The 27,775-nt window shown below is 34.2% G+C and overlaps 1 protein-coding gene across 1 annotated transcript in view; it reads left to right on the top strand.

The window, feature by feature from the left end:
* The first annotated feature begins 1,664 nt into the window (after positions 1–1,664).
* Positions 1,665–27,775, top strand: part of MS3_00004698 (uncharacterized protein) — a 41,844-nt gene continuing 15,733 nt past the window's right edge. Inside the window, exon 1 of the mRNA XM_012942518.3 lies at positions 1,665–2,179. The gene's annotated coding sequence lies outside the window, so the exon portion shown is untranslated. The remainder of the gene's footprint in view (positions 2,180–27,775) is intronic.

The following is a 27,775-nucleotide window of genomic DNA, read 5'->3' on the forward strand; positions in this document are numbered from 1 at the left end:
TGATACTCCCCGGGTGCCCAAACCGAAGCAGGTGATTTCGTGGGAAGGGGCACACCCGGAGCCTTCGACCTGAAGGTCTGATCCAAAAGGAAGTGAAGCATCGTGGGGAGATATAGTCCCACGGTAGTCGGTGACCAACAATTGGTTCATACGCCATTTGTTCCTTCAGGATACTGGTGTCCATGTGCACCATTGGTTTGAGATCCGGTTAAAGTGCTGGACATTCGCTTTCCGTCCTCTGAATTTCTTTGACAACAGTAATGCAGTGAGAAGGCAGTGTGTAGGACTTCCCTGGCGGAGGCTATATACGCGTGGCCATGTGAGAGCATTTCGACAGGGAAAGCGGACTCTCCCCACCCTCGGCCGTATCAGGCCATTTGGCATCTGTAGATCCAGATCTTTTGATAAACTTAAATGAAGCAACAATATGATTCGTAGAAAGTGAACCAGTCAAAATTTCATTGAAAACTTGATCATTTTAGATAAGTAAGTAATATAGCTATTAGATAAGAAACATTCATAAAATTGAATTCTTAAAACTCGATGCAAAATAATCTAAACATATAATAGATATTATCAGAAAAAAAGATTTTGTAGAGATTGTAGTAATTTTAATAGTTGGATTCATGAGTCAATGTAAACTAGATTACTATGGAAAACTTGGAGGCATTGGATGACCGTTTAGTCTTAGTATGTGACTCAGCAATCCGAGATCTATCAAACGTTTATCGATTTGTATATTTTAACATTTAGATGTAACAAATATAGTCTTCTCTTGAATTTTCTCTTTTGTTATGCTTGATTTGTTAAATCATCTAAAATTGGATTCAGAACCTATAATCAAATAAAGTGATTTCATTTAGTTGAATTCCCTGCTTACATTTCTTTTTTATCGTCTATCGAATTCTATAATATAAAATCAGTCTAAAATGCAATTCATTGAAACATAACTACTATTCTCAGAAAGTGGAATTTTATGGAGATCTTACTAATATAGTAGTTGAATTCATGAGTCGATGTAAACTAGATCACCATTGAAAACTTGAAAGTACTAGACGACCGTTTCATCCTGGTATGAAACTTTTTAGTAGTGTGTATCTACGATCTCACCTGCGGGATTTAAACCCAAGATCGTCGATCTCCTAAGCGAACGTTCCCAACGGTGATCTAGCTTTACGTGACTTATGAATTCAACTATTAAATATAATATATACTTCTTTTGTATATTATATTAAAATGAACAAATAATTATTACGATTCATTAGTTAATGGTACTTGATGAAATAATAATCTATTTAGGTTAAAAGTTTATCATCATTCAAAATATAATTGAACGTGTATAATGAATGAACTTTTTGTCGGATACTTTTCTCTTTTCTTTACTTTCTTTCTTTTTTCTTTTTCTTTTCTTTTCTTTTCTAGAAAACATTCATCTGTAAAGAAAAAAGTTACCACTTCAGCACACCAAAACAATTATACACTTATTATCATTATGATCATTACTATATCACGGTGAAATGTAATAAATAAAAGATAAACAAGAAAATGTTAAAGAAAAAAAGAAGATAATTATTTTCAAAGAGAAAGAAAAGAAAAAGAAAGAAAAAGAAGAAGAAGAAAAACAAAGTCTCATGATTAAAAGAAATGAAAATGAATTTCTCTTTTAATTATGATTGGTTGATTAAAATATACAATCGAAATCAAATTATTCTATATTGTATATAGGTGTACTCAAAATGCATGTTTGCTTGTTACCATTATATCATTGAAATGAATATAAATAGATAGATATAGATAGATAGATGTATGCTTATAGCGTAGGCTATTAGCTTTATATAAAATGATATGGTACACAATTGAGAAGGTAAAGTATTTCTATTACCGTTAATACAACAACAACACCGACACCAACACTAATAGTAAAGGCCACTATTGATACTACTAATACTACTCATACTACTACTATTCATAGAAGTTAACACATTTGAAATTAACCCAATTGACATACAGAAATAAGACGGAATTCAAATTTGTTTATTTTATTTTTCTCTTCAATAATACTTAAACAGAATACACAGTTTGTGCATTCACCGACGATTAAAGAAGAAAAGTAAAAAACAAACACTTTTTGTTCAGATTGTGTTATAAATTAAACACAACGTGCTTTTGTTTTGTTGAAGTAAGTCATTGTAGAATAAAGTTGTGATTGTTTGTTTGTTTTTTTTCTTTTGTATTTCATTCATGAATATACAGTTTGTTCCATACTACTGAATGTTACCGTATTGATATTGCAGTTGATATTCATAATAATACTGATTTTTGTTATAAGTAGTACAAATATTAATCATAATGATGATGATGATGATGACGTAACAAAAATATCTAATATTGTTATTGAGATGAATTAATTCATTGAATTTCCGAGTAAACTATTATTTGGTCAATTACAACAAGATTGCTTACCAGTAATGAAATAATACTCATCGAATAGGTGCGTTAAGTAATGATTCTATAATGTAATCTCGTTTATAAACTAACAATTAAGAAAAGGGGATTATTCATAATCAAAATAATCATGGGAAAAATCAACCAGTTGCTACGTTGAATAATATATGAAAAGGAGAAGAAAGAATTACCAAAAGATTTTGATGAATGACCAGTAGTATAGTCGTTATGTAAGAATCAAGAGACGAATGTTACGAATATATAAAATACAAAAAATAATGGAAGATATACGAAAATAGTTTACCAAAGTTCTGCTACAAACTCCCATATACCGATGGCTAAAATAGCAAGAGTGGTTGTACAAACTTCTTTTGGATGCAGAGGTTAGGTTTGTAAACATGACTTCAGCAATATGCAAAAGACAAACTCGTAAACCATGTGGCAAATTTGATGGAATACAATGGATAACCTTAAAAACTTTATTCAGTTCAGCTTAATGAACTGTGTCCATCCACTGACCGAGAATAGAACTCTTAATCACTCTTATCTGTTGTTTACTCAACCACGACGGATGATGTTCTGTTATTATATAAGGACGAACTTGACGAATTGTCTATATTATGCAACATAGCAATTACTTGACTTTCGAGTAATTACTTTCATAATGATTAATCCTCTTTCTTCAAACTTATAATCAATATGTCATTATATAATTACTACGTAACATATCTATTCGATGAGTATTATTTCATTATTGTACATCATATGGATATAGATATGTATTAGTGTAAAGTTAATGATGAAGAACTAATTGAACAGGAATTTCTTCACTCGATTCATTCCATCTTTATTAATACAAAAGGTTTATATTGAACAAGAAAAGTGTAAGTTGTCAGAATCAAATTACAATGAAACAATCATTTTCATAGATTATTTTCAATGTTCAGTATCAGTAGAAATCTGATTAAAGTTATCATAGTTTGTAGAACACGAACCTAATTGAAATGTTTACTCTGCAATAGTCTTACCGATTGTAAACTTTAAAAGAAACTTTTGATTCATAACCTTAAATGAAAAAAACATCAACTTATTCCATAATTCTTGGAACTCATTTGGTAAATAACTTATTTTTGTAATTGTATTTTAAACATTTGAATGCTTTGTTTTCGTATCAAAAGTATCCATTTTCATTTTGATGTTGTATTTCCCACTTGATAAGATCTTAAATACTATTGGTTAGTTATTTCTTCCAAGAACACTTTTATGCTTCAGTTGTGCTTAGTGTTGTTATTGGTGCTTCTGGTTGCTTGTGGAAAAGATATTTCCCTCTTCTGAACTTGGATTTCTCAGTATAGTTAGTAAGGCTAAGTCATATCGGAATAGTTAGCTAAATGAGTTATTATTATCTTCACTGAGTGTTCGTTCCATTCACAGACTAGATGAATTCGCAATCTCTTCAAGCACACATTTTACTTGGTAACAAAATTGGTTTTCATCAATTTAAACATCAATAACAATAGATACCTTAATAAAAATGATCCATAAATTGCTCAACTCATTTCTAATTACCATCATTACTTTAAATATAATTTACCAATATTAAGAGACAAGTCTAATAATATGGGGATGAGACTACAAATGGGAAAATGAAATTAGGCTTATATAGTGATTGACATGAAATAACGATTATATACACAGTATATCGGTTATTGAAATTTGAATGGAAAAACTAGGAATCTTCTGAACGACATCAGATAGAAGTTTGTGCTGATGATGTCGTTCAGAAGAACGATGAAAGCTCCACGACCAAACCATCCAGCTCAGAGAACAAAACTATGATTCTATATAGATATATATATGGGAAAATATGTTCTATAACTATGAATTAATAATAATGATCAAATGGAATCATTGGGTTTGATAAAAATGTTACAACTTGTAGCCTTTTGCCCTTATCAATATATGATGTAATAATACCACCAAGTAGAGAACAGTGAATAATCCACCAGAATAATAACACACAAAATCCTATACGAGCAGCCTAGAGTCCTTATCGGTCTTTTTCCTTGCCTAGACCCGCCAGTTAAATCATGGACGTCAATCGCAACTTCCGTGATATGAATCATTTATTTCGAACATACTGGGTTTACATAAAAAGTAAACAGACCACAACATACCATAAAATAGAAAATACACATATGTACAAGGTTTAATCAGATGTGACTGTGAATGAGGGAGGGTTAGTAATTAATAGACAGGGCATAATTCAAGAACGGTAAATCGTATAATATTAGTTCATAAGCCAAAATGAAGCTTACAATAAGAGGAGTATAGATATATGTATTCTCGTTGCTGAATAGTTGTACAATAGGAACATATATAAATAATATAATCCATAAATAGATCCCGATAGTTACCATTCTTGTCGGGTTATAACCAAAACTCTAATAATTAAATGAATTTATTTATTTGTTTCAACACATAGATATTGGTACAAGGAGTCACTGAATACATATGCGCCACACAACCCTCATTTGATATGTGTGAGGGCTGTGATACTGCCCGGGTGCACAAACCGAAGCAGGTGGTGTTCTTAGGGGGCCACACACGGAGCCTTCGACTCGAAGTTCTGATCCATAAGGTAGTGAAGCATCGTGAGGAGATGCAGTCCCATGGTAGCCGGTCACCAGCGATTGGTTCATACGCCATTTGTTCCTTCAGGATACTGGAGCCCATCTGCACCATTGGTTTGGAATCAGGATTTTCCAACTCCCGTAGATGGATTCTCCATGTCCGCCAACCCAGCTAAAGCGCCAGATATTCGCTTTTCGTTTTCTTAATTTCGTAAACAACAGTAATGCTGTGAGAAGGCAGTGTGTAGGACTTCCCTGGCATAGGCTATATACGTGTGGCTATTATGTCATTGAATAAAAGTAAAAAGAATTTAGCTTATAACATAACAAAACTACTTACTTAAACTGTACAGTCATATTTATAGCTGTTTGATAAATTTTCTTTATTTTGATTTAATGAAAAAAAAGATGAATTTACAACTAAAATTCAAATAAATTTACTAATCAGTTAGAGTATTCAGAATAAATTAATGAAGGACTCCCAACGAGATTGGACGAACCAATCAGATTTATGATAACAGATCTAGGATTTCAGCGCGAAATTCTTTATTCATTTCACTAAAAAAACGTCTTGACATTTTAGTTCATGTCATTTCGTGATAGAAAACCTTAATCGAATTCCTAACCCTAACCATCAACTCTTAATCACAATTCTTATCCTTTACACAAGTTTAAAACAATAATTTAGCCCTAGTCAGTAGGTGAACATTCTCAACGCCGTTTTAGTATCACTCAAAGATCATCCATAAATTATAATCTCACCAGAATCCCTTGTGACAAGTTCCCTTTTTTTTTATAAGAAAAACCATCAAAATCATTGTGAATCTTGTATTTCGAAAAATACAATTTTATATACATGATTAGAATGTTTTCTTTATCAGAATAATAGTTACGGTTGGTTGAAGTTAAACATTAACACTGTTGGATGCCGGCAGGCTCAGTGGTCTAGTTATTTAAGCGCCTGGCTCGAGACTGACAGGTCCTGGGTTCGAATTTCGCGGGGGGCGGGATCGTGGACGCGCACTTCTGAGAAGTCCCGAAATAGGATGACACGACCTTCCAGTTGTTCCAGGTTATCCATGGTTGTCTAGCTTCAATTGACTCATGATTTCAACCAGTGAAATAGTAACGATAATTTGGCTTAGTTACATTAGACACTGATTACATAACTTATAAAATGATTAGAGAGATGTAATCATAGGGAGAGAGAGAGAGAGAGAGATGGTGTTAGTGCTGTTTAACAAATACTTGAAATGAAACCTTTATAATATGAATGGTAGTTAAGACTTCTCGAAATAAAGAAATATTTAGTAAACCTAAGAACAACCAAAAGTATAAAAATAGGGTCATAGTAAACAAATGAGATGTAAAAGTCATTCATTCGTGTAAAATGTAGAACCTGTAATATGTGCACATCGACTCAAATGGCCAGACCATATTATCAACATATATCCCAGAGTAGTAGAAGTGCTAATAGAATCAGTGAAAGTAGAAAAGATTAGATTTAAAGAAACAAATGGATAAGAAGATTTCAGAATATAGGAACTAAGTGAATATAATGAGTGAATGTAACTAAGTAATTGAGCACCATTCGGATCCAATTTATCCAAAGTTTCTAACCACTGACTGTAGTTATTACGCAGATCACAATTAGGTAGTCTGCATCTATGACCATGTCTCAGACAAACAGTGGATGACTTTATGAGCTTACCTTCTTTTTTAATTCGTCTACTTCTAGCTTTTTTCTAAACTATTTCTGTACTAGCAAGTACCAACTATTGAGATAGACAGAAGTTGAGTACAGGCTACACATATCACGACCACCTTAATCGATAAAGATATACAACCTCTTCAACTGATTCGCTACATTTCTCTGGTACTCTATATCTAACCTCAACATTACTTACTCGATAGTTCCACGATAAAGCGAGCAATACTTCGAAGACATATGTAATCGAAAACCTCTTGCTTATGTTTTTTTTACTTTGATTTTCTATGTTGAACAGTTATGAAATGGAACCGAGTGCACTGCTGTGTAGTATACACACCCTTTAACTAGTAGACACACATCTTACCAACAAACATGAATAGCAAAAAGAAGCAATGTATGTATTGATAACCTGTAATAACATGAACATTCCACTCTGTCTTATAGAACACAACAATATTTCGTACTACCAATTTATCTCTACAAGAATTTTAATCCATTTTATTCATGAATATTAAAATTAAATTTGATTATCATCATTCATTGACAAATGAATAACATTTACTCCTTGTTAAATGGTTACCTAAGTTACTAATAATAAATCTATGAGCTTCATATCATATGATCGATATGTCACACAAAATCTCCACATTCATTGAAATATTCAATCAGAAAATGATCACAAGAAAGTTTGGTTTTTTTAAAAAACTCATATGATCGTAAGAGTAATGAACCTTAACGACTGAACAAATTAACATGAGTATTAAAGTTTAATAAGTATATGACAAGAACGAGTTCATTATAAAGTATAGGTGAGTTTAAATAGTTAAGAACATGAGTCAATTGAAGCTAGACAACCATGGAAAACTTGGAAGCACTGAACGACCGTTCCGTCAACAGTGCGCATCTACGACCACGCTTTGTGGGATTCAAACCCAAGAACTAACAGTCTCACATGTGAGCGCTTAACCATTAGACCACTGAGCTGGCTGACATCTAAGCGTGTTAATGTCTAACTCCAATCAATCCACGAAATTGAGTGACATATTCACCATTGTCATCAATGAGTTAGTATCTCACAAATCAACCGGTTGAACTACACTGGACACTGCTTTTTATGATCTAAACTATTGAAATTACTATAATCTCCACAAAACCCATTCTAGTATAGTAAGTTGATTAGCATTATACAAATTGTATTATAAAGCATCTCTTTGATATATTTGATTAAGATCATGAACTGATTGATATTAGACTATCATTGAAAACTTGGAATCATTGAATGACCATCTTGTTCTATTGTAGCAATCCTACATCAATCAGTTCATAATCTTAATCAAAAATATAATCATCTCCACAACTATATACTGATAGTTATTACATAGATAAGCATTCAATTATGGTATTTCTTTTATCTCACCCTATTTCTAACATTATTCTACTTATCACTTACATCATTACATTAATACATCTATTATGATTATATTTTACAAGTGATGTATTACGTTTCGAGTTGAGTTTTTATTTTTGGAGGGGAGAGGAGGAAGGTGGGATTTTGAGTTTATTTCTCTAATTTTAGACTTTTCACTTTTTGTTCTTGTTATCTAAAATGGATCTATTTCATAGGGATGATTGATGAATGATTCTATTCAGTTCATCTCAATTCATCAATACAATTTCTTTTTTTTTTTTTCACTTATTGTATGAATGTTTCATTTGATAATCTAAAGTATTCAGTTGTATTTCTGTCTATCAATAAACATTTATTGTTCATAGAATAAGGTTTTAATCAATAATCGATCCTTAATAAGTGATATACACGTAATATGAATTTCAAATTTGTTATATGGTTGAAATTAGACACATGAACACTGTGGGATGCCAGCTTGCTTAGTGTTCTACAGGTTAAACATTCATACACAAGACCAAAAGGTCCTAGGTTCGAATCTGGTGAGTGGGATTGTGGCTACACACTTCTGAAGAGTCCTATATTAGGACGAAACAGCTTTTCAGTGTTTCTAGGTTTTCTATGATGGTCTAGCTTTAATTAACTCATAAACTCAAATATAATATTCACAAAATCCATTTCGGATCAAATATAATTACATTGTTTTGTTGTATAATGCAAAGATATTAAATTTAAGCGGATATTTCATCATAGATAATTTTGTTTGTTATTGTATATACGTTGAAACTTATCTCAGATAGTGGAGCTTTGAGATATGTTAGATAACATGGATCATAATTGATTGTAATATATCCACCCTTTATCTTCTCATTAGATCCTCAGTAATGAAATTATATGATAAATTTTTATTTTTGGGAAAGGATTATTTATGCTCGAATAGTATCCTTTAAGCCGAGATATTGTTTGTTGTTTTATTACCGAAACCTGTTCGATATCTTTTGAAGAATTTCACTTGAGTAGAATAATCCTAATTTATTTTATTGAATTTTCGATATTGTATACAATCAGACTACTAATAAATTATACTACTCAATTTTGATGGAGTTTTGTTCTCTGAGCTGGATGGTTTGGTCGTGGAGCTTTCATCGTTCTTCTGAACGACATGATCATCAGCACAAACTTCAGATAGAAGTGAAGTGTTTGAATTTCTCCATATGTGTTTCACAGCTTGTTCTGTACACCTCGATGTTAATTGATTCTTATTGACCTTAAATTTGTCATTGTTTACTTCCTCGTTTTTATTGTGTCCCCCATTTTTCTGAACTACTCAATTTCTTGATTGTTTCTTTTTTCAAGACAATATTAAACTTGCTTTTAACATTTACAAATATGATTGGTTCAGTGATGCATTTGAAATTATTTCAAAGTATACCCAAAGGGGATGTTGTAACTTAAACGGATAGATTAAAAATATCAAACAAACAAGCGTAATAAATAAACCAAGCATTTACAATTGATTGATCACTGGGTGGTGATCAATGTCATGTATGTCATTTCGTTCTTACTGCACATTGAATCCTATCGACCAAGTTGCAATGTAGCCATCAATCTAGGTGATCCGATATTATATGCACTATGTTCAGATAAGATAGGATTCGATCTGCACTAAGAAGAACTTGACACACATGGCAATCAATCAATTGTAAACATATCTCAGTCCCACAGGAGGTCAGTAGTCGTGGCCCAGATAGCTCAGTGGTAACATCTCTGACTATGAAGCTGAGTGACACATCAAATCTGTCGGAGAGTATCAGTTCCCTTAAGATTACAGGTAAATCTTGCTGACAAGTGCCAACCACCATCTTAAATAAACCAAGTTCATAACCAATCACAATGTTAAACAAAACAAAACGGAAAAAAATAGTGAAAATGAACGAAAAGAATTATCTGATGCATTAAGTAGATAAGTTTCATAATGAGATAAAACTCACATGTCACTACTAAGTATGATCTATAAAAGTGAAGAAGAAAAAAACGGTAAACGAGATAGATTCCATATATTAATTCAATAATCATACGTTGCCACCTGATCGAATTCAATATTCCATCTTAACTATCTATTCATTCAATTATAAAACAGTCTAATTATAAATGAATGAATGAAGTCGATGAACTATATTCACATTGATCATACACAATTGATTGATCACTGGGTGGTGATCAATGTCATGCTTGTCTAGTCCTTATTAGTTCAGATCGAATGCTATCGATCATGTTGCAATGTGGCCATCAGTCTAGGTGACTCGACACTGCGGGCACTATGTATTGAGATCAGATGGTGGTTGGAGGTAGTCAACAGGAAACCCTGGACACGGGTTTCGTGCTACGAGATTGAATCCGCCAGGGAGCACCAGTTCCCTCAAGATTACAGGTACATCTTGCTGACGAGTGCCAAGTAGCACGAAACCCGAGTTCAGGGTTTCTTGTCGACTACCTCCAACCACCATCTAATCTCAACATTGATCATACATTATTACTAAGTGTAATGATGTAATAAGGAATTGAGTTTAATAAGGATGAAAATAAACTATATTACTTAATTTACTAATGATGATTACATATATTGTAATATACATAGAATGATATGTGATGGCCAATATTGAAATTCAAGATGAACAGTTTGTTTCATTAATAATCCATCAGTTGAATCTGTATACATTTCAGTGTAGATAATTAAAATGATGCATAAACTTAGTATCTATGTTTCCATTCGAGCGTTTAGTTACCAATTAATTAAATATGACATAGGCAGCCAACCAATATTCTCCAACACACTCTCTTCTAAGCCTTCCTTTCTAGTTCTGTACAATTTTTGTTCATTCTTCTCGTGTCTGTCTCCATTTCTCTCCGTAATGTGTTCTTTGGTCTTCCTCTTTTCCTTTGGTTTTGAGGATTCTATGTGATGACTTGTGATACAGTTCGGTACTTTCCTCAATCTGTGTCCTATCCAATTACAGCACTTCCTGATTTCTTCCTCGGCTGGGATCTGGTTTGTTCTCCTGCACAGTAGTGTCCGGCCAACGAATCCGAAGTATTTTGCGTAGACAACTGTTAATAAACACCTGTATCTTCTGGATGATGGCTTTCATTGTTCTTCAGGTTTCTGCCCCATACAATAGAACTGTCTTGACATTTGTATTGAAAGTTCTGATTTTAGTGTTGGTTGACAGATAGTTGTTTTGAGTTCCAGATGAAGCTAGATCACCATGGAAAATCTGGAAACATTGGATAAATTGGAATTTTTGTTGGACAAAAATTAAATGTTATTCACAATCTAGAACATAAATCTTAAGCACAATATGTGAAGGCTAGTGACATGAAACATTCATTACTAAAAATAAAATAGGTGAAGTGAAATTCTAAATTAGGATACTGTCCTAATGAAGTTAACGAAATACATAAAGAAGAAAAAGAGAAAAAACTGTTCATCACTTTTGTAACTATACACCGAATATCAGTAGATCGTTATAAAATTCTGCAGCAATTTGGAAGACTCTTCCGGTCTTCCATATTGTACGGGCATTCCACGTATCTAAATTAATGGTTGCTGTGGTTGTCAGAAGGGGCATCAGCTTCATGACTTCCGAAGAAACCTGGCTTTCATCATGAGGCGTCATAACACTTCTAAATGAAGACCTTCTGAATCCCAGGGTAGAGTTTAAATGGTTTGAATTATTTTTCTGGTTAGAGTCTTTTTAGCAAGTTAGTATTCTACGGGATGGAGTCGCTAACCACATGCCCGACCCTCCTTCTTTGTCCGGACTTGGGAGCTGCAGTAGCCCAATAGGGGCTCCAGGCGGAGTTACAGTATAAAATTGAGATACATAAAAATAGAACGTTTTAAATACAGTTCAAAACAAAGACCTAATATGCGATTGTAAAACAAAAAACAAAAACGTAAAATAAATCACAGTTTATATGTATATCTTTGTATTTACAAACGCGGAACATTGTCAAAGGTTAGTTATGTGAATAATGAGATGTACATTTGCTAATTGTCTGCATGGGAGGAAGGACTTATACAAAACGTTATTAAATATATAACTAAAACCAAGTAAGTCTAGACAGTTGTTTTGTTTTAGGATAGTTGTACTTAGTAGTGGAAACTCAAAACCTAGTAGGCATTAAAGAGCAAACCTTTGGATATTACAGTGAAAGCCTAACTATTAGAACGATTGGTTTGATGTCCTATAATAAACAAATCTCCATTAGTATTAGTAACGACTGTTTTTCCCGAACTTCCTGATCTACATTATTCACAACTATTCACAACAGTCAAGAAAACTCATCTCGAAGTCACCACTAAATACAAAAGTTATAAGTTCTTTAAAGTATGATTTAGAGGTTAAGATATCACTTCAAACGTTACCTACTGAGCTAATACGTTCAGATAGCCACTAATTTGTTAAACAAGTATGATTTTTGTATTGTTGATAGTATGGGCTCAGTAGTTAAAAAGTTAGGCGTTCACGCGCGAGACCGATAAGTCCTGGGTTCGAATCGGGCGAAGCGGGATCGTGAATGCGCACTGCTGAGGAGTCCCACAATAGGATGAAACGGCCGTCCAGTTCTCCCAGATTTTCCATAGTTGTCTAGCTTCAATTGACTCAGAAAAACCCCTTCTGATATAAATGTATATATGTTGAGAATTTTCTGTTTTGTAACACATATGTAGACATATGTTGACCATTTCTCATAAACTGTAATCAACAACAAAGAATAATTATATAAGTTATTATAAGCTAAATTAATACATTTCTCTAAGACACTAATGATTCTATCTTAGCTCAACCGATAATATATGTGGTTATTTGTAAAAGTGAAACAGCTGAGAAAGAAAACATAAACAGACAACAATAGGAAATTTACAGCCTTGGGGCATAATACTACTATTATTGTTAATTAAAAAGGTAAATATGATGTAAATAAAATAGCAAAAACATCCCTTTAAACAAATGTGTTTTATCACTATGTGATAATCAAATGAATAGAATATGAAATGTACTTGATGATTAAAGAAGAAATATGATTGAGGAGGTTGAGAAATGTATAAAAACTACTTTATCCCCTTAAAACATGCACATGTATTCTAAACATGATTATACAATGTACATCAATTTAGAAGCATAATCAGGTTGGTACAAAAAGTCAGTCAGTCAGTCAGTCAACGTAGAACTGACGAACACCACTTGAGGTAATCAATTCTGATGACAGTTCGCCATAAGCTCTCACTCTACCAGTTGTGTTCGAGTAGAGAGCCTTTATAAGGTTAATGTACTTTTTTGGTACTCCTTTCAGTGACAAACACTGCCATAGAACCTCACGATCTGCAGAGTCGAATGCCGCCTTAAGGTCGAGAAAAAAGTGAGCTTAACTTATAAAACAAAATAATAATGATGGAGTACAACCAGGTCGGTTGTGAGATATCAACTCACTGAAGACAGCGATGTACGGTGGTGCAACTTCGTGGATTGGTTGAAGTTAGACATTAACACTGTTGGATGCCAGCTCGGTGGTCTAGTGGTTAAGTGCTAGCGCGCGAAACCAGTAGGTCCTGGGTTCGGATTTCACAAGGGGCGAGGTCGTGAATGCGCACTGCTGAGAAGTCCCATACAAGGATGAAACGGCCGTCCAGTGCTTCCAGGTTTTTCATGGTGGTCTAGCTTCAAATGACTCATGATTTCAACCAGTGAAATTTCTAAAATCTCCACAAAACCCATTCTGATAATAATGATCGATTATTTGAACAGAAAACTGTTATAAAAGATTTTGGTCAAAGATTTATTGTAGAGAGGTTAATAATTCAAAGCATATAATCCAAAATGGATAATTAAAGGCGACATTATTTTGAAATTGAGCAATAGTTTCAGAATACATACAGGAATAATCATAAATCATGCAAATACATCGTTGTCTTTAGTATGTGAAGAGTATAAACATGCCAAAGAGGTGACATAACTACAACAATATATAAATGAGTTAGCACAAGTTGCCATGCCATATCAGTACAGAGAGATGAAATGAGAAGAACAAAAGTCAAGTGACCCGAAGTAATCGTAGCCCCAATGATAATAATCAAGATTACACACTGAGAATATAATTCAGGGAGATGGAATTAAAACGCACATATGGACGAATATCATAGTAAAAAATTTAGAAGGCAAAGAGTGAATGTATACACGCTACCAATTCTGCGACATGATACACAACGGCCTCATGGTTGTTGATCAGGACTCCAGTCAGTTATAGTGGATTTACTGATATTCTTCAGACTAATGATTACTTCTTTTATAGACTGATGTCACGTCTCAGTTTGCATTTCCTCATTAAAATAAAGGAATAAAGAAAGAGAAAAAAGTTCAAAAATGAGACTTCATAATTGTTTCAAGTGTTTATCTAACCAATTAATTTGAATATTAAATCTTATTTAATGTGAAATCCATTGAATTTGTGATATTTTGGTTGCTGTTACTAAACTACTGAACAACAGATAACAAGTTCGTTCAAATTAAAGAAAATTTTAATGATCAAATAGCACTATACGTTCTCGAACAGTATACGTGACGAATATTCCAGGATAAGAATCAATATACTTTTTCCTGGTTTACATGATTATATTACACGAACCACTTAGTCCTGTTTGGTGAAGATGCTGATAAAATGCAGAGTCTTTTGGTAGCACTAAGCAACAATGCCAGAATGTTTGGAATGAGCTTCTCTCCCTCTAAATACAAGTTGTTGCTTCAGGACTGGTCTGCTTCAACACCTGAACTAAGGATAGGGAGTGAAGTAGTCGAACGCGTTGACAACTTCACTTATCTTTTAAGTCTGATCAGCCCTAATGGGTTGGTGTCTGACGAATTCTCAGCACGGATTCGAAAAGCTCGCTTGGCTTTTGCCAACTTACGTCACCTATGGCGAAGGCGAGATATCCGTCTATCAATAAAAGGACGAGTATACGGCACGGCAGTCCGTTCTGTTTTAATTTACGGCAGCGAAACATGGCCATTAAGAGTATAAGACACTCTTAAGCTACTAGTATTTGACCACAGATGTCTTAGAAATATTGCTGGCGTCTACTGCAATCACCGGGTAAGTAATAGTGAGGTTAGACGCAGGGTATTAGGGAATGATGGTAAATCAGTTGATGAGGTTGTGAATCTTCATCGACTGAGATGGTTGGGCCACGTGTTGCGTATACCTGAATACCGATTACCACGAAGTGCAATGCTAATCCGGCGTTCGGGATGGTTGGAAGAAGGTTAGGGGTGGCCAAAACAAAACGTGGCATCATTGCTTGAAGTTACTAACTTCTAGTCTGAGCCATGTTGGTAGATGCAGACTACTTGGTTGGTGTCCGCGTGAATATCGTAACCAATAGTTTGGGGACTGTGGGTGACATGGCTCAGAATCGATAACAATGGCGTCGGTGTATACACTCTCTGTCTTCCCTTAAACTAAGAGGTTAAAATCGCTTCATATCTTTCTTTCTACCAACTAACTCTTTCTTCCTGTACTATGTCCTTATATGGAATCTTTCTTTTATATATTACCACCTCTGAATTAACTACTTTTATGAATCCGGTGTCCATCTTGTTGTGTTAATGGCAACTTGAACCGATGCATATATGTGCCTAGTCCTACGTTGTACCTGACTGACTGACTGACTACACGAAGCTTATATTCATGGATTCCTTGAAGTCAAATACGAAATAGTACTCTGACTTCGCAATAATTTCCAGTCCCTATATCACATCTTAATAAGATAGTCGTGAAATTTCCTCTCTCCTAAATTTGTTATCAATTATTCTTAGTGTAATCAACTAATTATGGCGTCATCTCGATTTTAAATAAAAATGCAAATATAAATACCCTTTATTTTATTTGAACACATAAACATTGGTGCAAGGGGATACCAAATACATATGCGCCACACAATAGGAATGAAGTTAGGAAAAGAGAATGTAAAGTGCGTATAACAGAAAAACACAACGAACAGAAATTAGTGAATGGTTAAAATAATATTAATAATAACGGGATAGGCAGTTCAGTTGGCAAAAGTACACCCAGAAAGAATTCTTTCAACTAAAGAAGTTACGTTCGTTTTTGTGTAGTAAAAGGAAGGTACAACAGGATCGCCATTGGCTTCTATTCTAAGCCATGTATGATAATGTCTCTAGCCCCGGTGTTGTACCATATCTAGGACCACAAACAGGGAGTCGTGAAGGACCAACAGAAATTAGCCCTGTACAGCTTTCTTTCATACCATGACACCATGTCATACACTGACCACCTCCCCACATTTCCCAACCTGTTTCAGCGTCGGCAGATAATGCACGACATGGTATTCTTTGGGACGACGTTCGCAAAACATGTGCAAGCCACCAAACTCGAAGTTTCAAGATAGTGACACCAATCGAGTTATCGTCATTGTGTCCGAACACTCGATGCTGAACCTCTGCACTACTAACACGGTGTTGCCACTGGAGGTCAGTAATCTTCCGGAGACATCATTGATCAAACACAGAGAGTCCTTTAACATCCTCAACTCGGAAAGTTCAGGTTTCACAAGGGTAGATCAAAATTGCTCTTACTGATGCGTTGTAGATCCGATCTTTTACAGCCAGACTAACATCACGAAAATACAAAAAATGACCAGGATTGGCACAGACTGCTCTGCTTTTCACTGCACGTGAATTAATCTCATCACTCACGCCAACACCAGCACTTATCCAGCTACCCAGATACATGAACTTCTCGACTAATTGTATCTGCACACCACCCAGTGTGAGTGCAGGATCAGTGTGCTGTCAGTCTTTCAAAAGTACTTTGTACTTCAAAGGTACCCACGGGAACTAATTGACAACTAATTAACTGCGGATTTCATGGCAATTATGAAAAGTATTATTCAAAAATTTTTATCCAATTTAATGAAGTTCATCACTTTACTAATAATTATTCTCAAGAATTTCAAATTTGAAAACATTGAAATTAATTCTCCCTCTTACCAAAACAAACAAACAAACAAACAATTTGTGTGAGACATAAAAAATTAAGAAAAACAAAGACAAACAAAAGACAATAAGCATCATTTTCTGTTGTTGTATGAATATTAAAAGCAACAAGTAGATAAATTACAATACTTGAGATCATGAGCCAATTGAAGCTAGACAACCATGGATAACCTGGAACAACTGGAAGGTTGTTTCGTCCTATTTCGGGACTTCTCAAAAGTGCGCGTCCACACTATCGCCTTGAGGGATTCCAACCCAGGACCTACTGGTTTCGCGCGCGAGCACTTAACCACTAGATCATTGAGCTGGCCGGTATCCAATGATGTTAATGTCTAACTTACATTAATCCAAGAAATTGAGCGACACATCCATCATTGTCTTCAGTGAATTACTATCTCACAACAAACCGGTTGAACTCCACTGGTCACTGCTTCCCACTAGAACTCCAGGAAATACCTCATGAAGCCAGTCACTATAATATCCACAAAACCCCTTCTGATACTAAGTTGATGAATGATCATTCCATTGAATTAAATAAGTGTTAACTTGATACACGAGTAATTTCATTTAATATTTCTTCAAAAGCAATTAGTGTCGAATGATCCGATCAACGTGGGAGGTAGAAAACCATATTCATCGATATTGAAAGATATAATTGAAACGGGGCACGAAATTGACATTAATACAACTTCTAAAACATTATATAGTAATTGACAAGGATGAATTATCAAGTTTATTGAAGCCTTGGTTATTTGTAAATTTAACCCCTCCCCCCACCCTAATGTGTACAAAAACAATTTGTCGTAACTTTGAATTTACCCTGGCCTAGGATAACGCGATAATTTCTTATTCTTTCTATACGATATTAAATTATTTCTTTCCCCTCATTTGTTAATTTTCACTTGAACTTTCACTGAATTGATAACCATGGAAAACCTGGAAACACTGAACGGCTTCCAGGTTTTCCATGGTGGTCTAGCTTCAATTGACTCATGGTCTCAACTGTTGAAAAGTATATGTGTGACCAGATTATTCGAAATGTATAGCGTAACTACATCAAAAAATGTTTTCAAATCAACTCCGTCTTCTCATTATTCTATCGAAATTTAATAAAACGGATTAATTACTTGAAATATTTTATCTACATAAAATTTAGCTGAAAATGTTAATTTAGTCATGTAGTTATAAAACAAATAAGGAACAGAATAAATTATGATATTGACAACGGTTTCGTTTTGTTTTTCCTGATGATCATACAAATTCCAATGCATTCTTGTTACATAACCAATAACAACAACAACAACAACAAAGAAGAAGAAGAAGAAATGAACATCAAGTAAAATTGTTTTTAGTGAGAGCAAAAAAAACAAGCAAACAACAATTACGTCAGATACTAATTTTATTTATTTTCTAAATCAATATTGTTGTTGTTGGGGTTGATGGTGGTGATGGTGCTGGTGGTGGTGGTGGTAATATTGGTCATTTGTCATATTGATAAACGAACTCATACGTGAAACTAACTAAGTCCATATAAAAATAACAATATTTTCCCTAATTAAAAAAAAGTTCTAATAATAATAATAATTTCTCATGGCAAAAAATACGAAAAAAAACCCGACAGAAATGACAATTAGGTGGAATTTAATGAAATCACATGAAAAAAAATGAAGAAAAAAAAGGGGGGGCAAGTTTCTCATGAATGAGTAGAGTTCAAATATGGGAAACTATTAATATCTATGTGTATCTATATCTATGTATATGAGTGATATGTTATATTCCCATTTACACTAAATAAGTAAACGCAATGCAATAAGTTGGGCAAAATAAAATGGAAATATTCTCTTTCTTTTTAAAAAGAAACAACAGCAACTTTTGTAGTTCATTAATGTGATCACGCAATGATGTGAATATACTTTGAATTGTATTTCATCTATGTGATAAATAGTCTAATTGAACAGTAGATTCAATTCCTAAACTCTTCCTAATAACCCTATAGATTAAATATAAACAACGAGTTGAACATAAGAGAAAAGGTTCAGAATACGGAGAGCAGAAAGTTTCGTTAATGTACAGAAAATCTAGGGATTGTATAGTATTTGAGATGACTTTGAGTTTGTGGAATATTCTGGAACGCCACTAAACATAGTAGTAGTAGTAGTAGTAGTAGTCGTAGTCGTAGTAGTAGTAGTAGTAGCAGTATGTGCAATCATCACTTTCTAGATGTTTCTAGGAAAACTTCTATTAAATTCTGATTGGATAACATGTTTCTCAGAGTTTTCAGAGAAGTTGTCAGCTTTTTTACGAGTTTTCTCGATCTCCCCAACACTAATTATTTACATAGTAAAAATATTATATCTGGTCTTTGTACAACAGTTCTGATTTGATGCCTAGTACATAAACATCTACTTTATCACTACATTGTATGACGCATTATTTTAATGAAACAATAATGAATATCATAAATTCATGATGAATATATTAAACGGTCAATTTGTCAAATTATGCCTTGAAACATTAACAAATGTTCATACAAAGTATAGTGTATTTTTTCTTCGAATGTTCAACACTAGGAAACATACTGTATAGCAATGTCTTTGAATATTGATCATCATTCCAAACTTGATCACTAGGATTTTTGATCAACTGAGTTCTTTTCAATCAGTCAAAAAATTTATTCAAATAGTTGATAGAGTTTTGTTCTCTTAGCTGGATGATTTGGTCGTGGAGCTTTCATCTTTCTTATGATCGACATTGTCAGCACAAACTTCAGTTAAAAGTGAAGTGTTCCAATTTCTCCATATGTGTTTCACAGCTTGTTCTGTACACCTCAATACTGATTAGTTCTTGTTAACCTTAAACTTATCATTGTTTTCTTCTAAACAAAACAAAGAAGTAAACAATAATAGGTCTAAAGTCAACAAGAACCAATAAACCTAGAGGACTATATAATAAACTGTGAGCCATATATGGAGAAATTCGAACACTTTACTTCTATTTAAACTTTGTGTTGATGATGTCGTTCAGAAGAACCATGAGAGCTCCACGACCAAACCATCCAGCTCAGGGAAGAAAACTCCATCAAAAATCATCCATCTGAGCTACAAATCTTCTCCACCATCTCAATATTAAGTTTACATAACAATTTAATAATAAATAACTATAAAAAAATTGACAATTTAATTAACGTTATTTATTATATCCCATTAAATTAGCTACATGGTTTACGAGTGCGCCATTTTGCACATTGCTGAAGCCATCGCAATCCATGTTCACAAACCTAATGTTTGCATTCAAAAGAGATTTGTACAACCACTTTCGCTGGCTTGGCCATCGGTATAAGATTTACGTCAATAGAACTATTTCTCAACATTCATCTGTTGATTCTTACATAACTACTATTGTATTGACCATCCATTAAAAAAATTCTGTTCCTTCTCTCTTTTTCATATATGACCCAAAGTAGCAACGTCTTGATTTTCGATTACTCAATGTTCATTTAAATGTCATTATATTATTATTATTATTACGTAATGTATCCACTTGATGAGTATTATATCATTGTAAATCATACTTAGGTATATTAGTGTAGAGTCATAATGAAGAACTAATTGAACTAGAATTTCTTCGCTCAATTCGTTCCATCCTTATTTACCAAATGTCGAAATGGGTACTTTTAACTATAATGAAATTGGATTCAATTGAGTTTTCTCTTCTTTTTTTTGTTTAATAAAAGTGTATCATTATAATATTCATAAAACAAAATCAATTTCAATATTGATATCCATTAAAATGTATAATAATTTACTTAGTTACTTATGCCTTTCACCCCCTCCCCCCCACTATGTAAAGGAGTATAAGTTACCCATTATGATTCAACCTAAAGTCAGTTTATTTACATTTTTGGTAAAAAGAAAAAAAGAAATAAAAAAAAAAGAATTACAAACCAAAATGAATTAATCCCATAGGAGATCAGAATGAATGAATGAATGAATGAATGATATTTATGACATTCAATAGATTGTTTTATGTATTAAAAAAAAAAGAAAAAGAGAAGAAAAGAAGAAAAAAAGAAAAATTATTTATTTATTTACTCTTTTTTTTATTATTATTTTAAAAGTATTAAATGATATTCGTTTGATTCAATGAATTGATTAGTTGAATTGGGATGATTCTGGACAATGTTTATCCATTTCTCTCTATATATATATTCTATTCATTTATTATAATAAAAAGGTATAAATCATTTATATGATTTAAATAAAGGATAAACTTTATGAAGCTAAATTATATTTCTGATCTATAATCCTTAAAACAACAAAAACAACAACAAAACAAACAAACGATTCAATTTATCATTGATTGAAATCATGAATCAATTGAAGCCAGACCACCATGGAAAACGTGGAAACACTGGATGGCCGTTTTGTCCCAACAGTGCGCATCCACGATCCCGCACCCCGCGACATTCAAACCCAGGAACTATCAGTCTCACGCCAGGCACTTAACCAACTAAACCACTGAGCTGGCATCCAACGGTGTTAATGTCTAACTTCAACCAATCCACGAAGTTGCGCCACCGTATACCATTGTCTTCAGTGAGTTGTTATCTCACAACAGACGTAGTTGAACTCCACTGGTAACGGCTTCTCACTAGAACTCCAGGAGTATCTCTTGAAACGGTCGTCCAGTGCTTTCAGGTTTTCCATAATGGTCTAGCTTCAATGGACTCATGATTTCAATCAGTGAAGTTTCTAAAATCTCCAAAAAACTCCTTCTGACAATTAAATTTAATAAAAACTATAAAGAAATCCATGAATAAACTTGAACGTATTCAGAAAGCCATTTCTCACTCATACACACATAAATGCACACTTATAAAATCATAACATTTCGATGAAGAAAATGAGAGTATGGTCAACTATAAAATAGTATAGCTTAAAGGTAAAGGATATTTATAAATCAATGATAAACTGTACAGTATTACAGTTCTCGTTACAATTTATCTCGACGGATTATGTTTACTGGTGCTGGAATAATGTGGAAGAAAGCTAGCGGTGGTCAAAACAAAACATAGCCTCAATCCATGAATCCACTAAAAATTGGATTTATTAATCTTCATAGGGGTAGATTACATGGTTGGGGTGCGGCTGATCATCAAAACTAATGGTTAGGGACTTTGAATTGCATGACTCAAAATCATTTGCAATGGCACAGTTGCATCTATTCTTTGTCTTCCCCAGAATCCTGAGAATCTAAATTCCTCATAACTGTTTTGTTTTTGTTTCACTAATTTATATTTCCTTTTTGAGTTCTGTATTCGGTGCCTAATCTTTCCCATTACCACTGACACTGTTACTACCTATACTATTCTGATATGTACATATGCACAGATTCTACGCTATGATTGACTGACAAACCTAATTGTTCTATCAGTGGCGAACGCAAATGGCCGCAAACAGGGTCAATCTCTCTACCCAGATGATATTTGTGGCTGATGGAAAGTACCTTCATAAGCACAACTGGATAAAAAACAGTACGGAAAATACACTAAATATGCCGATATTTCATTGAATTTTGAGTTAAAAAATGTACATAAACGTGCAGTCATACTGCTAACACCATAAGTAGTATACGTCTAAAAGGTACTACATAATTGTGTACTTTAATAGTTCAATTCATGAGTACAGTTAAGCTACACTACCACAGAAAACCTGGAAGCACTGAAAGGCCGTTTCTCTCTAATGCGAGACCCTCCAGCAGCGCGCATCCATGACCCCGCATACTGGACTCGAATCCAGGACCTGCGGCCTTGTACGCGAACGCTTAACATCTAGACCACTGAGCCGGCACGTTAGTGTTTAAATTCAACTATTCCGCGACATTGCGCGACCGTCCATCATTGTCTTCATCGAGTAGCTGCCTCACAACTAACACGGTTGGACTTCACTGGTCACGAAGTCCCATACTAGGATAAAACGGTCGTTCAATGCTTTCAGGTTTTCTATGGTGATCTAGCTTCGATCATGAATCCAACTATTAAATTACTACAATCTCCACAAAACCACATTCTGATTATTGTGCAGTTATCACACAAAAGTACTATAGTGAACCAGTAGAAATACTTTGAGTTATTATAAGTTACTATTCTATTCAAATTCTACAAAATAACAAACAGAAGTATTTATTCGGATTAGTAAACAGATTCATATTTCAGAAAACTCAAAAATATACAACTAAGTCAACTATTTAGTGAACTATTATAAGAGCATTGTTCATTACACTTTAACAAAAGTACAATATTTCAAACTGCCTTACATTAGGAAGCATATACGTACCAGTTACAATTACATGGAATACACAATCAGGCAGGTTTGTCATTATTTTTTGAAGGATCATCCTGTTTGATTGCGTAAAGCATAGTCAAGAATGATTGATAACTCTGTTCATAATCACCTGATTGACACATGACTTGGAAAACGTTTTCCGAGCTACCCAACGTATTCCATGAGATATACGACATAGGTCATGGGTGTCTCTCGTACAGTACTAAAGACATTTTCATCCGTACTCACAAAGCAAACTTACTTTTGCGTTCAAACGATCATTATGCAATCTTTTCATCTTGGCCATCGATATAAGGTCTACTGTGTCGGATCAAAACAGAATTGTTATTTGACACTAATTGGTTTTTAAGCCATGTAGGTATATGTTCAACAAATTATATTACTAACCAAAAGCTGAACAGATCTCTTACTGATGATAATGATGGAAATTTATTTCAATTTAACCCAGATAAGTATGCAACAAATTTATCATCTGTTAAACTTTCCGTATTTAAGAAAGAAGCCCTATCTCTCGGATTTAATTTCGCCTCTGCACGTGCCAAGATTTCTGATCTATCGATAGATGCTCAGTCCGAAAATCTCTATGATCAGTTGAACCCTCTGGTCCCAACCATCCTAGATAACCAAAATTGGTTAAAGGTGACATTAGTTGATATTGCCCAGCACTTCCACGATTCTCAAATCAGATACCGGAATATTTTTATTTCTAATCATTTCACCACTTTAAAAAAAACCTTCAAAGTAGGTCAGATATTGTGATCCTCAGACCTAACAAAGGTGCACTGGTGGTTGTTAATAATAAATGTGACTATAAAGAAAAAAATATTATGAGATGGTGGAGAAGATTTGTAGCTCAGGTGGATGATTTTGGTGGAGTTTTGTTCTCTGAGCTGGATGGTTTGGTCGTGGAGCTTTCATCGTTCTTCTGAACGACATGATCATCAGCACAAACTTCAGATAGAAGTGAAGTGTTTGAATTTCTCCATATGTGTTTCACAGCTTGTTCTGTACACCTCGATGTTAATTGATTCTTATTGACCTTAAATTTGTCATTGTTTACTTCCTCGTTTTGGTTGTGTCCCCCATTCGTTTGATTTTTCTGAACTACTCAATTTCTTGATTGTTTCTTTTTTCAAGACAATATTAAACTTGCTTTTAACATTTACAAATATGATTGGTTCAGTGATGCATTTGAAATTATTTCAAAGTATACCCAAAGGGGATGTTGTAACTTAAACGGATAGATTAAAAATATCAAACAAACAAGCGTAATAAATAAACCAAGCATTTACAATTGATTGATCACGAGGCGGTGATCAATGTCATGTATGTCATAATACCAGCGGACAAAGGACGCACCACAGTAATCATGGACAAAGAAGAATACGTCAAAAAAGCCGAAGAACTAGTGGAAGATAAGAGCACATACAAACTGAGGGATACAAATGCCGTCAAAAAATTAGACAACCAAATCTGAAAGACCTTAAACAAGCTAGTCAAAGCAGGAGAAATAACAAAACAAGAACAATGGAGAATGAAATCCAACGGACCAGTACTTCCTCGATTCTATGGCAGACCCAAAATACACAAACCAAACATCCCACTACGTCCAATTGTAGCACTCCCTGGAACACCAACGTACAATTTGTCAAAAGAAATTTCAAGAATACTGAGACATTTAGTAGATTCAGCCAACCACTCAATCAAATCCCCTACACAATTCCTGGACCAAATTAAGGACATCCAAATCAACAACGACGAACTGATGATATTCTTCGACGTGACAGCACTATTCACCTCAATTGAACCAAGATTAGCAAAAGAAACTATATCCCTGCTGCTCAACAACGACACAAACCTCGCTAAATACACGAAGCTTCAAATTCAAAGTCTACAGGAACTCATCAATTTATGCCTAACAACATACTTTCAATTCAACAGCAAAATCTACGAACAAACGAAAGGGACACCAATGGGATCACCAATATCATGACTGATCGCAGAGGCAGTGATGCGAAGACTAGAAGCCGCTATATTACCAGTGATCAAACCAAAAATTTGGATTCGCTATTTAGACGACACCTTCGTCATCGCCAAAAAGAATGAACTAGAAAACACTTACAACCTGATCAACAACGTCTTCGATGACATCAAGTTCACCATGGAACAGGAGTCAAACAACCAACTAGCATTCTTGGATATATTGATCACTAGAACCGACACAGGAAAACTGGAAACTCAAGTATATAGGAAACCAACCCATACGGATCAAACTCTCAACTACAATAGCAACTACCCCAGAGCGCACAAAATCAACTGCGTACACAATTTGTTCAACAGGGCGAGGACACACTGCAGCACACTGGCAGCACGAAGAAATGAAGAGAAATACCTAAAGGATGTATTTCAGGAGAACGGCTACCCCATCAACTTCATCAAAAAATACCAACCGCACGCAGCATTAGAACTCAAGTCAAGCACAAAAATCAACAAAAGGATCACCCTACCATATATACAAGGAATATCAGAAACCGCGACGAGACTGCTGAAAACTTTCGGGATAGGTGTGGCACACAAACCGACAAAATCACTACAATCAATCTTATGCAAACCAAAAGATGAAATAACAAAGGAAAACAAATCAAACATCATCTACAAAATAAATTGTGTCAACTGCGAAAAACACTACATCGGACAAAGCGGACGCCCCCTCCACATACGCCTACATGAACATCAATTAGCAGTCAAACGCCATGATATCTCTTCACTTATATCAATACACGTGGACAACTGCGGACACTCATTCGATTGGAAAAATGTGGAAATCTTAGACAGAGGAAACTCCAAAAACACCAGAGAATTTTTAGAAGCCTGGCACTCAGGTCAATCAGCAATCAACAAACATATTGAAATCAATCCTATTTATCAACCAATCAGAAAAATCATGCACAAACATAAGAACAAAAATCAAAACATTGGGAGACACAACCAAAACAAAGAAGTAAACAACGACAAATTTAAGGTCAATAAGAACCAATCAACGTCGAGGTGCACAGAACAAGCTTTGAGACACATATGGAGTAATTCAAACACTTCACTTCTATCTGAAGTTTGTGCTGATGATCATGTCGTTCAGAAGAACGATGAAAGCTCCACGACCAAACCATCCAGCTCAGAGAACAAATCTCCACCAAAAAAATATTATCTATACTTGGTGACCAGAGTAAGTTATTGCAGGACGTTCCATCTAATATTAATGTTCGAAAATTGAAATCCAAAGTCAAGTCCAATCTACTAAAGCTTCATAAAATGAATATCATAATTTGCCAAGACTTTCCGAATCTGTTCTTTCGAATTTATATGGACTGCCTAAAATTCATAAACCTAATAATCTATTAAGACCAATTTTGTCTATGCATCGTTCTCCTACATATGAGCTACCTAAATTGTTAAACCCAATTCATAATAAATTATGTAAGTTTTGATCTTCTGGAGGACATTAATATTAAAGATAAGATTTTGCATTCCTTTGATGTAAACTTTCTTTTTACTAATGTGCCGTTAACTAAGACTGTCGATTTCTCGTATCACTATATATCTACAAATTTTCCACTTTTTTCCTATTCGGTCATCCTTTTTGAAAGAATTACTTTTATTATATACCGTACATGTTCAGTTCATGTTTGAAGGCGAATATTTTGGACAAGTTGATGGTGTTGCTATGGGTAGCCCTTTGGGACATCTCTTAACTGATGTATTTATGTCATATGTTGAAAATATGACGAGTAAACTCATTAGTGAAGCAACTTTGTATAGAAGATACATGGAGGATATACTAGTTATTTGTGATCAAGGTTTTGAGGTTTCCCAGTTCTCAGATAAACTCAATGAGGTTCAAAACAATATCGTAATGACTTATGAAGCAGAAAATAATGGCCAATTGCCCTTTTTAGACATACTTTTGAGCCAAAGAGAGGATGGTACTATAAGATGATCAGCTTGTAGGAAAACAACTTCGATGGGGCAGCACTTAAATTTCCATAGTTTCTGTCCATTGCAATACAAGCAAGGCCTGATTAAATGTCTCTTTAAGAGGACTCAAAGAATTTGCACTACGGATAGGGTTGAAAAAGATAAAAAGTTGCTGACTGACACATTAATAT

This window comes from Schistosoma haematobium, chromosome ZW (genome assembly GCF_000699445.3).
Source record: "Schistosoma haematobium chromosome ZW, whole genome shotgun sequence".
NCBI lineage: Eukaryota > Metazoa > Platyhelminthes > Trematoda > Strigeidida > Schistosomatidae > Schistosoma > Schistosoma haematobium.